The sequence below is a fragment of the Rhynchophorus ferrugineus genome, unplaced genomic scaffold (genome assembly GCF_030347505.1).
Source record: "Rhynchophorus ferrugineus isolate W39M unplaced genomic scaffold, kcgeb_rfMv2 rfM2, whole genome shotgun sequence".
Lineage (NCBI taxonomy): Eukaryota > Metazoa > Arthropoda > Insecta > Coleoptera > Curculionidae > Rhynchophorus > Rhynchophorus ferrugineus.
In genome coordinates, this window is record NW_027472581.1 from 4281562 (window position 1) to 4298915 (window position 17354).

Genomic DNA, 17354 nt, shown 5'->3' on the forward strand with positions numbered 1-17354 from the left:
CCATTTTATCCATAATAACAATGTAGATTCAAAAATATATATTAGATACTAAAACTGCAAAACGCAAACTAACATTAGTTGACAATTAAGATACAATTATTTTGTTCTACTTCTAAATAATATAAAATATTTTAAACATTCGATTTTTTAGATTTTATTAGTTATTTACGAGTTTTACTTTTTAAACTCATTATATATAATTAATATAATGTTTCTATTAACAAAAATAATTGAGTAATATTTTAATAAAATTACTAAATATTATTCAAGTAAATTAATAAATTTATCACTGTTTGTAACAGTTATAAATAGTGTCTTAAAACTCTGTAACTAGATAAAAATACATCAAAAAATCAACAATCAGAAAAACAATTTAATGAATTTATTCACGGTAATCTGATGTACTATAATTAAAATATGTCCTTGATAGAATAAGAAGAAATGAAATCTCGATTCCCATATACATATAACCAGATGTAAGGAAGGAGACGAGGGGGGGGGGGGGGGGGGTATTAATTGAATAAGAAGAAAATTTTATCAGTTAAAGTAAGACAGACCATTTTTGTAGAAACGTGTTAAACGGATTCATCTAAATCATATGTATGTTTGGTTGCTAAAACCGAATTTTAGATTTATTTATCACCTACAATGTTTTCAAAATCGATATTTTAAAAGTAAGTCACAATTTTTACTTATAATAAAATTTTTATTTTTTTATTTCCTTTGCTTTTTCTCTATAATGTTTCTTGTATAGCTTTTGCTCCGAAGTGATGATATTTGTTATTCTCTGTCAAATTGAGTCCTTCATCCATGGTGTCAGTTCCCCATCTTATTTATGTCCTGATCGAACTGTTTCCCTTGTCCTTTACTCATATATCTATGTTAATATCCAATTTCAATGATCACTTACACAACTCCAGTATTTCTTCAGATTTTCAAACTGATAACTAAGAGTTCTGAACTTTTCTTTAACGATTTCGGTTCGATACGATTTCCCAAAAGCTTAGTCACAAGTTTTGGAAGAATTTTCTTATTAATTGTTTTTTGGATCAATGTTCATTTCATTCTTTGTACTCATATGTAAAACACGGAAACTTTGTAAATCCTTTTTGTAGACCAATGAGCATGGAAAAATTCTATCATTCTATATCTCTACACATCATCCGATTATGTTAGCTCTAAAGTTAATTTGCTGTAATGAAAAGTTCCTTTGCTCCATATGGACTGAATAAGCAATATGTAATGCAGCACAACAAGCACATTTTAAATCTGCTTTTGATATTAAAATTAGTTGTAGATTGTGTGATAATTTTAATAAAATTATTATTCGTTATGCTAGTATTACTCAATCTCAATAATGAAGGCTTTGCGTTAATGAAAATCGTACCTTTGGATCAAAGGGAACCCGCGGTAACTTAAACAATATCTATACCCGTTGATGTAAGCAGTTCTTCGTATAGACAGCTGTCTATACCTACAGAGAAATTGTCACTACAATCAGAATTAATACAACAATTAATTCAGCAATAGACAAACAATATATTTCTGAAGTGGTTTAACAAACACTTTGCCCCTCAGATATTAATGATTTCGTAATCTCAAATATTTTTTCTAATCTATTCCTAATATAATGATATATGTATTTAATTTGTACGTAAAATATTTTCTAATAGAGTTCTTTCAATAAAACCGTTGTTACTGTTAAATAATGCACCTAATCTTCCAGAAAAGCAACTGAAGAGCGAGAATTAATCATTTTTTGTCATATATCTGCGAATCTAATGGAGTTACGATTAGACCGACCAATGAAACACAAAGTGCTACTTTCATGTGTCCTATAAAATAGCACTTATCCTGAACACTTATCTGAGATTTTGAATCTGGAGACACTACGAGAAGCTATTTTATATTTCCGATGTCAGAACAATCTTTGTTTTTACTAATGTTGAAGATGACAATATTGCCTTAAGAGTAATTAGTGAACAGTTGCGGCCAAATGCGGATATCCTTGTAAGTACATCTTTGAATGTCGTTAACTTATTGAAAATGGTTATATTATTATTATTATATTAATTACTGACATTGATTACCAGACAAATGATAATAAGGAAAAAGATATGGACAGCGAGGGCGTTTTCATTGGTGTTAGGAACGTAGTGAACGACTCGCAAGCAATACAAGCTTTCGATTTCAGATATTTTACCTCTTGATAAATTACAGGCAATAAAAGTTTTAAAAAGAAAGAAATAAGAGGAAAGAAATTAAACCTACTAAATATTTTAAGGTACAATAAGGACGGAATGGAATTTTATCCATTAGTGCAATTTATATGATTCAATCCATTGGAAGGCAGTTCTAACCGCCAACAACGGCAGATTAAAACTACAGATTATTTTACTTCTAATTAAAAAATAATAATCGTTGTTGGAATAAATTTATAGTTAATTATAATTGCATATGTATTAATCGGTAATTTTAATCAACCCTTTATACAAACTATACTTTGAATTTCTCTGTATATATCAATAAAATGTTTGTAAGCCCCAGGCTAATGTCTTGGAACCACTCCCGTATCTGCAGTACACTGCTGATATCCCAACAACAAAAGAAACAGTACTTTTTCCGGTGATAAAGTCATCATCGCAAAAGATATATCTCTATTTGAAGCTGTAGAAAAAATACAAATAGCAGTTAACAAAATTTATTAATGAACTAGAGACTGGAACTTTCTAGTTTTTTCATTGCGGCCAAATTACAAAAAACTAATTATATCACTTGAACCGCGGTATACCTCTCGATGGTAAGTTAAATTTAAAACATCATGTTAGACAAAAAGCAGAGCATATTAGACTCAACGTCAAACAACTCTACTGGTCAGTTGGAATAGTTAGTAAAACTCTCAACTTGACCTACTGTCAAAGTGAATCGTTTTTGAGTTAATCATAAAGGCAATTTAAACCTAAGGAGTTCAAATATAAAACATCGAACCAAAACGAAGCCAAAACAAAGTTCTGCCATTAATTACCAATGCTTATCTCTACGTAACCAACGAAGAGCTGTACGAGGACCTCGAAATCAAATGGATATATGAGGTGATCCAAGATTTCGCCTTAAAACACGAAATAAGGTTGCTAAATAACACCAACGTGGAAGAAATATCAGAAGATTGAAGCGAACCAAACCATACATTTAGATTAAGTAAGTAGTTTAGTTTTATTTAGATTAAGTAGCTTAGTTTTATTTTAATTTAGAAAATACATTCTTATATATTAATCCAGTACTCGTCTTATTTGTCTATTCATATAATTTGTAATATATATATATATATATATATATATATATATATATATATATATATATATATATATATATATATTAAAAATATTCCCTAGCACCCATGTAATTAGTCGGGAGAAACATATACAAACCAATAATGAAATGAATTAACTGTGATATATTTCATGGAATGAGTTTCCTATTTAGAATCGCTGCTGAAGTGCAATATGGATCTATTCTTGAAACCACTTATTATTATGACGAATTCCACTTTTACACCAAAGAACGAGATGCTAAAAAACGGTCAGAGTGATATTTCTATCAATCAATTCTTGATAGAAGTTTTGTTTACAACTGATTACGTTAATTGATCACGCTGACTGTGCATTTTTAGCCATTAAACAAAAGTAAGACCGATTGGCTGGGACATATTGAAATAACCACCGTATAGCTCGGACCCTGCCCCATTCGATTACTATTTGCTCAATTCTCCGCAAAACTTTCTTGTATATGCTAGATTCAGAAAAACGTCTGTGAATATCCCTTGGTGCACTTTCTCATCCAAAAATCTAGAGTTTCCAGAGTTCTACAACGAGACAATTATTGTTTCACCGAAGAAATAAATAAACCAAAGAAATATTAGTGTTTCAAATGTTTATAAATAAATGCACTTTGAAAAATTACTCCTTTCCCAATGCATTATCATATAGTAATTAAGTAATTTGTTGAAAATTCATATGACATTAAGTGATATCAAGGGGTTTTTCTTGTTAGCTCCCTAACGACACGTATTAAAAAATCAACTTGTTCTTTGTATTGATTTAACTAAGAGAACAAAATAGAAAATTAAATAATACATTTGCAAGAGAACTACAAATCATTGGCAATATGCTGATGGATACAGACAAAATTTTTAAATTATTTTTCTCCTAATAAAAAATAATTGTAGCTTTTGAAATATTTTTTAAATGTTTTAATGTCTCCTTTTTACCAACGAGGGTTTATCTAAACTGGACCTACAATTTAACGTGGGCTCCGAACAACGATCGTCGGCATTAAGCCTACCGACGAACGAATGACCAACTTAGAAATCATCCCAGAAGACATCCGGTCTTATCCAGCCTGATTACTAACGGATTTTACGCCAGTGCCTAAGGACGGCCATAAACACAAATTTACGACCGTACCCCAACAGGATTCGAACCCGCGACTATCGCAACAGCAGAAGGACTGTCACTCGCCTTTAGCACTGCACCAACCAAGCCGGCTTATTGAAATATTTGTTTAGTTTGTTATAAATATACCTATTCATATCAATAGTTTTGTTTTAATAAAACTTTAATTATATTTATCACTTTAACATTGTTTATAGTCATTATACAAATATATAACCGGCGTAATAATAGAAAAATAACAAAACAGGAAGGAAATATCAGCTGTTTCAATCAAACTATGTCCTTAACGCCCACAAAATATTATGAAACTTTATATATTTCATAGAAAGAAATAAAGTGTTGACTCTAATACATATAATAGAGCACAAAACCCACAAGAAGAAGAATATTTTACAGTTGGATGTTGATTTTAAGTTGTTGTATCATCAGAAGGCGTTAAATCTTATAAATTTTATTAAATTATTGTCATCTAAAGCTAGATTATTTAATCATATAATTAAATAGGAAATGGTTATAGAAATGACGGTTTTATACAAGAATATTGTGGAGATATTTAATTTTAATAAGCGGAAATTTCTATGGGAGTATTAAATATTAAATATTCGCTGGCACACATGTAATTAGTAGCGAAAAAAATAATAAACAAACCGACCAGAGTTTAATTAATCAGCATTTTTTTTAAATGTCGCGGTTATAGAAGTGTAAACATTTCTTATCTGGGTCACTTACCTAAAAAGGGAGCGTATGAACCGTGTTTCGTTTAGTCCTTAGCGTCCGCAGCAGCAGGAAATGTCGATTAGGCCGGCGATCAGCGGTATTGGTGCACTATCGTAGACGGAAAAGGACTGTTGAAGCACCGACGGTTTAGGCAAAAGGTGAACCGGCCACAATCTGGGGGAATTATAGTGTGTTATGGCAAAAAGCGAACTTGCTTCACCCGATGCATTTATATACCGAGAATTTTGACGTCATTACCTGTGTGTTTTTATTTTTTCCTGTTCGTTGCTGCAAATACTTTCAATCTTTTGTCTCGGTGCGCGTTCGATATATTCGAGCTTTTTTGTGCTTTTTTTCAGTTTTCCCCGATAGTTTAACAATATGACCAGTGGTCAATAAATATTTCTTTTGATAATTATTTTATATGTGTCTATGGGCAATTTTTTTTATTTACATTTTCTTTATACAGTTTCTAAAGACAAAGGAAAAGATGTATACTTGAAATAATAGATGGTGTCCAATATTTATTATATTTGAAATCCAACAAAGACCAATCGGTAATTGGATATTTCAGTTTATTATTTGTCTATTGTGTTATTTACCACTTATGTTTACTGGAAGAGTTTATGATATGAAATAAGCCGGATCGCTTTTTTCCTTTGTGGGTGTCCAAAAACAAAGACAATTAACATAAATGGCAACATCGTTTAAAAATGTATTACTGTGTAATTACTAGTCGTTGCTCATTAATTTATAATTTCTCTTTACAGTGACTTAAAACTAGCTACTTATCTAAAAGAGTCATAGGCTCTTACTTAGCCTCTAATAAAAATAAAAGGTAATAACACTTTTTATTGTTTTTACCATTGTGGCGATAGCCACGACCCTTTAGGCCACCACGAATTCATCAACAAGTACAAAGGTTGGCAACGCCGGTGGATTGATACCATGCAGTTCCAGGCTTTAAAAGACCATCACGACGACGTCTCTTCTCCGTCCCCTTGTAATAGTATCACTTCCACAGCGCTACCGTACTTCGTCTACCTAACTTAATATCCTTTCAATTCTCCCGTCGACCACATGTATCATTTAACATTGAAATAAACAGTATTTCTTCAACCAGTGTTTTCAGTTATCGTGCAGATTCCTTTAAAAAATAGTAATGAGTGTTCTGACAAATAATCGCAGCGTCAGCCACACATTTTGCCCGACAAATGCCCCACGACGAACATGCCTACACCATTAAGTACACTTCACTACCTAACTACACAAGATCGCACGCTTGGGTTCTCTTGAGTGCGCATCCTAGTTCAGTGTTATTCAAGAGTTGTAGCACTTGAGTGTTTAAATGTGAGCAGCGTCTTTCCTCATGCCTTGTTGCAGATATCTTAATTTCATCTATGACAGTTGGAACACGAATGTGCCAGTGTTAGTAATTGTTCCTGCAGTATCCAGATGCATCCACTATTTTTTTCTGATCTTTTTATTATAAAGTACTTACATTGAAACCACTTTTCGCAGAACATCCCCATAACAGCATGCTGTAGATCCATATAGGTTTTAGGATCTACTTGTACAGCAGCAACTTAGGTAATTTAGATATTATTCAAAATAACCAAATATTTCCTTCGGTTTTAATGTTAGCTCTTTTCCTTTTTTATATGCTCCTTCCGACAAAGTTATGCCTCAAGATTCAAACCAGGGTATTGTTGCTGTATGGGAAAATAGTATTTTTTATATTTATTAGTATATGAATAGTTTGGTTGTGGGTGAATTCAATATGCACTGACTTTTTTTCATTTACTTTTATTCTCTATGTCTGGGTCCAGTTATATTCTTATACGCATGTTACAATTTTTTAGTTGCTGCTTCTTCGCAATTATCACCAATAGCAATTATCGTAGTGTCATCAGCAAATGTAGCCATGGCAGCATTTCCTATTGGTGGTATAATCAAAATCATTGTCCACCTAAACGCAACAACAAGGCGAACAATACCACTGTTTCTTTAACACGCTGGGTAATAGATCCATTGCCGGAGGAGACTACAATGAAAAACATGTAATGTGGGGTTCTAGATTAATAACAGTAAGATGCAGAGAATTGGTCAAAGCAATGAAGGTACATAACTTACAGCATATCTCTACTGGTGAGCCAACATATTTGCCGTCAGATATAAATAAAATTCCCGATACCATAGACTTTTGTGTTACAAAAAGCCCTGACAACAAAACGAGCAAAGCTGAATCATGCTTCGATCTATCATCTGATCACTAACCAGTTATTTTAACAGTGAACTCAACTATTCTCAACAAAACAAAACCACCAAAGCATATCACCAAAACCAACTGGTCATTATTTAGAGGGAAATTAGACAGTTTAATATCTCTAAAGTTACCTCCCAAAACACAGAAAGATATACAAAAATAACAGCAAAAAATATAACAAAATCTATAAAGAGTTTAACACATGCCAAAATTTAATTATATTTCATCTATAAATAAACAAAAACTTTCTGAAAAGAGAAAAGCGGTAACAAATCAGAACAGAAGAAAACAAGAGAAAATTTAACAAGGCGACAAAAGTGCCGAAACTGCTAATAAATAAGGAACAAAATCAAAGAATTTAAAACTATTTAGAAATAAAAATAAAAAAATCTCAACGACATAATCCATCCAATAAAATTACAACAATACCTGGGCTAGCAATGATAAAGATAAAGCGGAAGTTTTCTCTAAATATTTAAAGACAGTATTTAATCCGTACCTGTCTGAAATATTCGCAAGAGAAGAAAATAACATAGATGACTTTATTAACACTCAGTTTCAAATTAATCTGCAACATGAGAAATTTACTGTTAATGAAGTAAAACAAACAATATTTTAAGTATCAATGATAAAAAAGCTCCTGGTTTTCATATAATTACTGGAAGGATCTTAAAAGAGTTCACAGGAAAGTGCATCAAATGAATAACATTCATGTTCAATGCCATGCTAAGACTTAATTACTTTTCTAGCACTTGGAAAGTGGCTCAAGTTATTACGATTCTTAAACCTGGGAAAAAATCAGAAGACGTCTACTCTTATCGTCCTATACGCTTGGTACCAAGGTGTGGCACAATGGCGAAGCTTTTGCGCCATTCACACTTTCAACTGCTGAAATCGTACCTCACAGAGAGATATTTTATTGTCAAACAGCGTGACGAATACACTGACCTACATCTAATATATTCGGGTGTTCCGCAGGTCAGTGTTCTTGGCCCATTATTATATCTATTGTATACAACTGACCTACCGACCTCAAGAAACACTACTGTTGCAACATATGCTGACGATACAGCGGTTTTATCATCACACAAGGATCCAATATATGCAATATATAGCTGCATATCCTCTTTCAGAAGGTGATTCTTTATGTTAGATCTCTTTAGTCGTTTCTTCATAAGGCATTAATGATACGAAACTAAATCAATATGTGTATTAGAATGGGAATTATATTAGAAATTGCGTAAAATATTAATGCATTGGTATGTCTATAATTACTCGGAGTATCAAACACAAAAAATATAATATATTTTGTAAACATATGCAAATATTTCCAATTAGCATTAGAGCATTGTTTGTTAATATGTTTTGTAAAGTAAAAATTGCATTCAAAAAGTGACTATATCATTGAAGGGGCGTCATTAATAAATTATGTTAAACTTGGATGACCTAAAAGTTTATATCATAAGATTAAGCATTTGTCAACAACCTACCATTCACAATTTCACTTAGTCGTTTCTTTATTTCTAATTTTTCACTTAAATTGAATGTTACCAGCTATCAGTGAAGATACTAAACGGTTTATGAAAATATACCAACTGAGTTAGTGAAATAGATTTGATTGTTAGGAATGTCCTTTATAGAAATTGCGATTCGCAATCTAAATCTATTCTATTTCAGTTATAAACAGGTGTTGCTGGACGATTAATTCAACTTTCTCATCACTAACACACTTTTCACTTGTTGTCGTGATAAATGTGCAAATTCGAGTACTTGACGAAGTAGACGCTGATCGTCGTTCGGTCGTTCTCAAACTCAGAAACTGAGCCACCATTCAAGTCCCACTCACAAGATTCAGAGAAAAGACCGACTGGAAGAACTACCAATCTCTTCTCCTGGAATCCGATCCAATTCCCAACAACAGGCCCATCAACCTTCTCAGTACCATTTCGAAGCTTGCCGAGAAGGCTGTACGCTCTCAACTATTTCACAAAGGAAAACAACATCATTCCTGATGAACAATTCGGCTTTCGCCTTAACCGGCGCTCTTGACCAATGTAAAAAGCTTGGAGCGGTCCTTCTGGACCTAACCAAAGCCTTCGCCAAGGTCTGGCACGACAGCTTGATCGCTAAATGCATGCGGTTAGGCCTTCCAGAAGACCTAACCGCTCTCATCAAGTTCTAGTTATCGGCCAGATCTTCCCAGACCAAGATCAAAGAGTCCAGTCAAAAACGAGTCGATGCTAGCGTACTTCAAGGTTCCCCGCTGACTCCAGCCTTATTTAACCTGTTTATTTCAGATCTGATGATAAAAGAGCACTTTGACGTCGCGTTTTACGCTGACGACACTGCTCTCTTCACGACCGCCACGTTTGAAGTTACAATTTATGAACGTTTACAGAAGCAGCTGGATCATGCCATCACCCAGGCCATCATTTTCCATAAGAAGCGTTACGCGCTGTGCGTCTCGCAACTTAAGATCAACACCGCAATAATTCCATGGCTGGATAACGACCGAGAGTTCTGTTGGCATTCACAAATCCAGAAAGCAATCCAGAAAGTTTCAGGGATAGCAAACCTGCTGTCTTCTCTGATATGCCCTTCTAGCAGACTCCATCAAATGCTTATTATATAAGATGTCAAATGGGTCCGTACTTATCTAATACGTATCTAATGTCTACTTCAAGTTTGTTACAGCCAACTAGATGAAACGGCTTCAAGTTTTCCAAAATAAGCTCCTCAGGAGAATCTTTAACGCTCCATGGTTTGTCAGAAATAATCAAATGCATAGTTAAACTGACACTCCAGAAATCAAGCACTTCATATCTCAATCATTCCACAAACAGCAACTCAGCACAAGTTCTTTTGAAAACGCGCTTGTTCGCGAGCTGGTTGACATGCTGGGAGCTTAGCACTGCGTTACCGCTAACCTCCGTCCACTTTTTTAGGCTGAAACGGCCTCATTCGTCGCTGCAGTCATAACTTTTGCCCCCGTACGACAGTATCCAGTCGTGTGCTCCAGTGTGCGAACTCAAGTTCGCGAATTAAGAGAATCGCCGGGTCCTCGTGCCCAAAAACGGCTGCCCGATCAGCGGGTGCCATATCCCCAAATGCAGTAGCACTAGCGATCCACAGGGGTAAACTGTGAGGCGGTTTCAGTTTAGTGGATTGGTAAGCCCAGAGGCAGTCCTACATAACCCGATCCAACTTGTCACTCCAGGGTAAGTGTCCGCGACCAGGTATGCGTCATGCATTCCACCGCCTGGTTTTAAGCCAGAACAAAAAAAACCCCTCAATTTTCTAGCGTTTTTAGTTTAGTCTAGCGCTGTTCTATATAAAGGGGATAAATGGAATAATATTGTCACCTACCAGTAACTCATTGACCTGGTCATAATCATATCTCATTTATATCACCAGCCGTCTTACTGCAAATAAATATTTCGGCATTATCAATGATTAACTTCTTATTATAATTAGCATATTTACTGCCAGACATTGCCATATTCTAAAATGATAATGCGCTCATACACATAACCAAGAATGCTTAGTGTTGCATGGTTCGCAACAGCATTATTATCCAATATAATTGAGCCAATATGGGAAATTTTAGAACATAGGATGTGTGTAATTTGGCTTAGGATGTGTTACACATCGTTCATTATAATTATTAGGCATCTTTAACTGAATAATATGTTACAAGTTTAAATAAATAGTGCTTTAAGAAAACTTTTATCTATTAGCCCTTATTGAGAAATCATAGATAATGAGAAACATAATTATGATTTTATTTTAAATTAATTTATTAATTTATTTTATGTACTTATATTTATTTTATATCTAATATATTTTTGTATCAATTAGTTGATAGCTCAGACAGCATTTTAGAAGTAATATTTTATTGCCAACCTAGCTTATTGTTAAAATCTTATATAACGTGCGTAAATAGGAACTGTTTATCAATGGCAACATGGAGAAACTCCAATGCCACCAGAAATGTCCTATTGTGGAAACTTGTAATAACCTAGTTTGTGTCTGGTTCTTTCTAAGGAAGAATTAAAAAAGGAAAATGTATAATTCCACGATTTATATACAAAAACACATATCTATGATTTATAGTAAAAACTATTTAAACTATTTTTTTATTACATTGTTACTAACCGACTAACTTACAATTTGTCTCTACACTAACTTAAAATTAGATACTTCTCTAGGAAAACCCATTAGCTGTTAGTCTAATAAAATAAAAATTAGTGGCACTTTTCACTGTTCATCAAACAACATCACACGGTTTGGTTCTCTTGAGTCTGCGTCTTAGTTCAGTGTTCACCAAGTGTTACAATATTTTGATGTTAAAATGGGAATGAAGTCTTGTTAGGAATTTCTTAATTTCCTCTATGACAGTTGGAATTTGAAGGTCTAATTTTAATTAATCGTTCCTATGGTACCGGAGCCCATCCACCATCCTTTTCAAGACTAATCTGAAATTTTCATATGTCCGTGTTGGTTTAGTCTGACTGTACGACAACTACATAGAGTCTCTCCAAAGTTATTTTGTACATACGTCATCAAGATGTTTAATGTATTGCCTGTCGCAATTAAATTCGTTTTAGAATCAAACAATAATTTCTTTTTCATTTTATTATAGTTAAAAGGAGACACAATGCTGTCTGATAAGTACGAACGTGTTACCGAACCAGCCTGCCAAAGTCGTCCGGTTATCAAACGTATGCAAAATTCTTCAAAACACAGTGATAATAGGTTATAAACTAAAAACAGAAATAAATTTCTATTCCCTGCTTATTATTACTCTAAATGAAAGTTCCAAAGCCAGACAGAACAGATTGCCCTCTAATGACTTACTTTGAACAGGAATGAGATAATGCTGTTGACAGTAAAATTCGTTAGAGAGGTAAGTATTTTTACAAATATTAAATAAATAATGTTAAATATTATTTTGCTGCAATTTTTATTGAAAACATTATTTAGGGTGTTGAAGCTGCACTGAATATTAGTATGGATACGGTCACTGAAAGATCTAATAAAATGAAAAATATAATCAAAATCAGCTTTGTCAGCTCTATCAGAGATCAAATATATGAAATGTATAAAAACAATGAGTAGCTTTTCAATACAAACATGATTTAATACAATTATTTCAAAGACATGGATATTTCAGAATGGAACTAATATACCCAATGGCCACTCATGGCAAGATGATAATATAAATAGTGCTATGACAACAAAACCTCATGGAAAAATGTAAACTTTGGCATAATTTTTTAGGTTTTATTAGTCATAACACTTATTAATAACTCAGGCATTTCGAAGATGGCGGAAATTATAATGATACTAAAACCTGAGAAGTCACCAAACCAAATAAAAGCCTATAGACCTATATCACTGCTGCCAGTAATATCTAAGGTTTTTGAAAAACCCCTGTTTAAAAGAATAAAACCGATGAAAGAGAGAAAATACCTAACACCAAGATACCAGTTTGGGTTTATTAACAAGCACTCAATAATTGACCACAGAATAACACATGTTATTGAAAAAGCCTACGAAAGTAAAAAACTATGCTCAGCTATATTTTTAGATATAGCACAAGAATTCGATAAGGTTTGGCATGAAGACCTTATTCATAAACTACAGAAAATGTTACCAAACCAAAACGCCGAACTATTAAAATCATACCTTGCAACCAGAATATTTAGAGTCAAACAAGAAGAAGCTTGCTCTACAATAAAAGAAGCTAAAGCAGGTGTACTACAAGTAAATGCACTGGGACCAATGCTTTATCTACTCTACACTTATGATATACCACAAATGGAGAATATGACGATGGTTACATTTGCTGATGATACTGCGATTATAGCTGTCGGAGACAATAGTGAAGAAGTCTCACGAAAATTACAACAGGCAAGTGACAATATAAATTATTTGGACACAAGCTTACAAAATAAGAATTAATGAAAGTAAATCTGTACATATGCATGGGTAGTTCACCTATATACAGACCGTACAAGCACCAATAACATTAAATAATACTATAATTCCATATAGCAACAACGCTAAATATCTCGGAATGAATCTAGATAGAAAACTTCACTGGACGGAACATATAAAGAAGAAAAGAAAAGAACTGGAATTGAAATATAGGAAAATGTACTAGCTCATTGGAAAAAAAATCGTATTTATTAGTACATAATAAATTGCTATTATAAAAGCAAATACTGAAACCTATATGGACATACGGAGGTCAATTATGGGGATGTTCTGCACAGAGTGACATAAATAAAATACAAATATTTCAGGACAAAGCCCTGAGAGGTATTGTGGGCGCACCCAAATACTATAGGACTGATTACTTACATTCAGATACCAACACTCAGTCAAGATATCAAGAGAATTGCAAGAGCATGAGGAAAGACTCCATTCTCATGCTAATATTGAAGTATTGCAGCTTTTGGATACTACCAAAACAGGACACAGACTCAAAAGAATCAAACCATCTGATCTTGTGTAGTGTTGTGTAGTGAGGTGCATATAATAAAAAGTCACTGCTGTATGTATAAACATTATTTCACCAGAGACTGAGATAGGGCCGATGGGTCCTCCTAGTTATATATTTAGATTTAAATTGTCATAAAGACAAATTATAGGTTAGACGGAGACGACTAGTAACAATGTAATAACCGAATAATAAAAAAAAATATTAATAATTCATTACAGATATATTGTACTTCATGCTAAAAACAGGAATGGTTAATAACACTTTCGGTTTGGATGAACTCGATCAGAAACATTGAAGAAGAAATTGACAATGGTAGATAAACTTCCTGAATACGATGTGATTCAATGCTGCCAATGTCTAAAGCAGGTTGATGAGAGTGGAAATAAGTAAAGGTAAGTATATTGTAGGAATGTTCGTCGAGTCGGTCAATCGGTCGAAATGTGTGGCTGCCGCTGCGATTATTTGTCAGAACACTCACTACTATCTTTGGAAGGAATTTGCACGAGAACTAAAAACACTGATTGAATCAAAGTTGTTTATTTTAACTTACGATTGATACATGTGGTCGATGGGAGAATGGACAGGATATTAGGTTAAGGTGAAGGAAGTACGGTAGCGCTGTGGAAGTGGTACTGTTACAGGGGGACGGTGATAAGAAAAGAGAGCGAGACGTCGTCGTGATGGCCTTTTATACTCCAGAACTGCATGGTACCAATCCACCGGCGTTGCCAACCTTTATAGTTGTTGATGGTGAATTGGTGGTGGCCTAAAGGGTCGTGGCGGTCGCCACAATATAATTAATATATGATAACTGTAGGAAATATTATTATAGAGTGTAAATGATTTATGTGCTCAGATATGTGTAATTGTTCAGAATATACATAAGCATTTGGTTAAAATGTGTCAAAAGATAAATAAATAAGTGTTTTGCAGATATGGTAAATGCATTAAGGAGAATGCAGTGATTAAATCTAGTTTTATCAAGAAAGATGTATACAAGTATTAACCGAAGGAGAAACGAAAGAGAATTACAGTGATATCAAAGTGTCATTACAAGTAAACACTCTACAGAAGGATTCAAGAACTAAGCATCAAAAGTAAATATGCTCTGTAATGAAAGTAAAATATATTACTTGGATATACATTTGTTAATTAGGTGGATTAGGTCTCCAGGGGATACGTGATATAACTACAAACGTGCCTAGAACTTTAACTCATAGGTGATATGGAGTTCAATGTAAATATAATCAAGCACAACCCTAACCTACAAACTATTATAACTGTGTACTTAATTGTAGTTTTAAGTCCTTCCATAATATATGCATTAGATTTTACTATACTGTTAAAATCAATTATGTTTGAAAATATTTTTTATGATTCAACCTTTTATTTAGATTTGAATGTTGTATGTCAAAACAAAATGAACTAAAATTCAAAGTTGATACGGCAACATTGCGGCGTTTTAACGTCACAAATTTCGGTGACGTATGTACAAAATAACTTTGGATAAACTACATTACGCACGGATTATTTTAATTTTCTACCAAATAACCAATATATTTTTGGTGTTTTAATTTTATTATAAATATAATTTAAAATATGATTTTACTTCATACACATTATGTAATATTAGATGGATTTATAGTAAGTACATTAATTAAAATATAAGCTTGGGAAAAAACAATTTCGGTTTTTGCTTGAGATAGCTCTAAAGTCTCATATCTTTCATAATATCGACTTAATGAAATGTGGCGTCATTGATTTACTGAGCCAAAAGTTATTGTATTTCACAATTAAAATGCAAAGGAAATTATTTTGATCACATTTTAATTATTTGGCTTCTTTTACTTGAAGTGTAGATGAGGATATACTAAGTAAAGGAGGACCACCCATTTTTAGAAACATTAAAACAACCACCATATTTTCCGGACCTGACTCCATCCGATTACTACTTATTTCAGTCGCTGTAAAACTTTCTAACTGGTCTACAGCTAACTTCAAACAAGGCATGTGAAAATCAATTGGTTCAATGTCTCTATATTGTCTAATATATATATATATATATATATATATATATATATATATATATATATATATATATATATACATATATATATATATATATATATATATATATACATATATATATATATATATATATATATATATATATATTAATTATATATATATTGCTCTTTCCTCAACCTATTGCTATATAGTATATAAATTATTTATTGAAAATTCATGATATGACATTAAGCAATATCGAAAGGTTTTCCTTGTTAGCTGTCTAGCGACAAATATTAATAAATCAACTTGTTTTTGTATTGGTTTAACCAAGAGAACAAAATGGCAAATTAAATAATAAAATTGTAAGAGAACCACAAGTTATTGTCAATAAGATAGACACATTGTAATTTTCTAGTTTCTGATAAAAATCGTATGAATCCCAACAGTGAGTTATTCAAGGATACTTAAACGATTATCTTACCATCTTAGAATTGTTTACTAGTGTTAATAAGCATAAATAAATTGCTTTCTGTTTAAATTCGATTAGGAGAAAAATATACACAGAACACCTGTATTTTAGTGATAAAACTGATTTTAGCAATCATCTACATTCTGAAAATATTATACTATTCTCCAATACTATAGCGTACTTCATGATCGTTATATTGTAGCGACCTTGAGGCATGTCGAATTTTACATCGTGGAATAACGGTCAACAAAGTACCCAGAAATATAATCCTAGATGTTGAACACGGGCGGGGTGCCAGCAGTGACAACTAGAACACGATAGCGAATAGCCCCGAGACGTTTATCTGGGATGTTATTGAAGGGTATCTCAATCATTCAGTAACCGACGATCGTTTGGTTTAGACGTGCCAGCAAGGACTGCCCAAGCCTCGTCTCCACGTAACACCGCTACCATCCGTTTATTTAAAATATGCTGACTAGTTTCACTTTTAGTAACAGATAACACTTTAGTAATCATTAGGTTCTAAAACTGATTCTACTTTACGATACATCCGCATAAATTGATCTTACGTTGACATTCAAAGATATACATGTTGCAGTTGCAGTGTTGTATTGAATGGGTTCTCAGATTTTATTGCGTCCTTTCTAGACACTTGTTTGAGTGACTGAGCACTTACTACATCGTATATTGCTTTTTAATACTGTAGTAATGTATGCTGAATCTTATTAGCAACTTGTTTTGGAATTATTTAGTTTATAATTTCTATGATCTTATTTATTCTTTATCTTCCTATACGTGAAATACGTACAATTCATATCCATCGACAAGGTGTGGTTAAAATATATTTCCTAAATTATCAATAAATAATTTCGCTTTCTCCCTATTTTTTAACCATCCCCCGTTTTCTTTACGTCCCTGCAAGTTTTGGTATTT

General features: G+C 33.0%; 1 protein-coding gene across 1 annotated transcript in view; it reads right to left on the reverse strand.

Annotated features, from left to right (window-relative positions):
- Positions 1-5375, reverse strand: part of LOC143190427 (very long chain fatty acid elongase 7) — an 80305-nt gene extending 74930 nt beyond the window's left edge. The window contains exon 1 of the mRNA XM_076394692.1: positions 5181-5375. The gene's annotated coding sequence lies outside the window, so the exon portion shown is untranslated. The remainder of the gene's footprint in view (positions 1-5180) is intronic.
- Positions 5376-17354: the final 11979 nt, after the last annotated feature.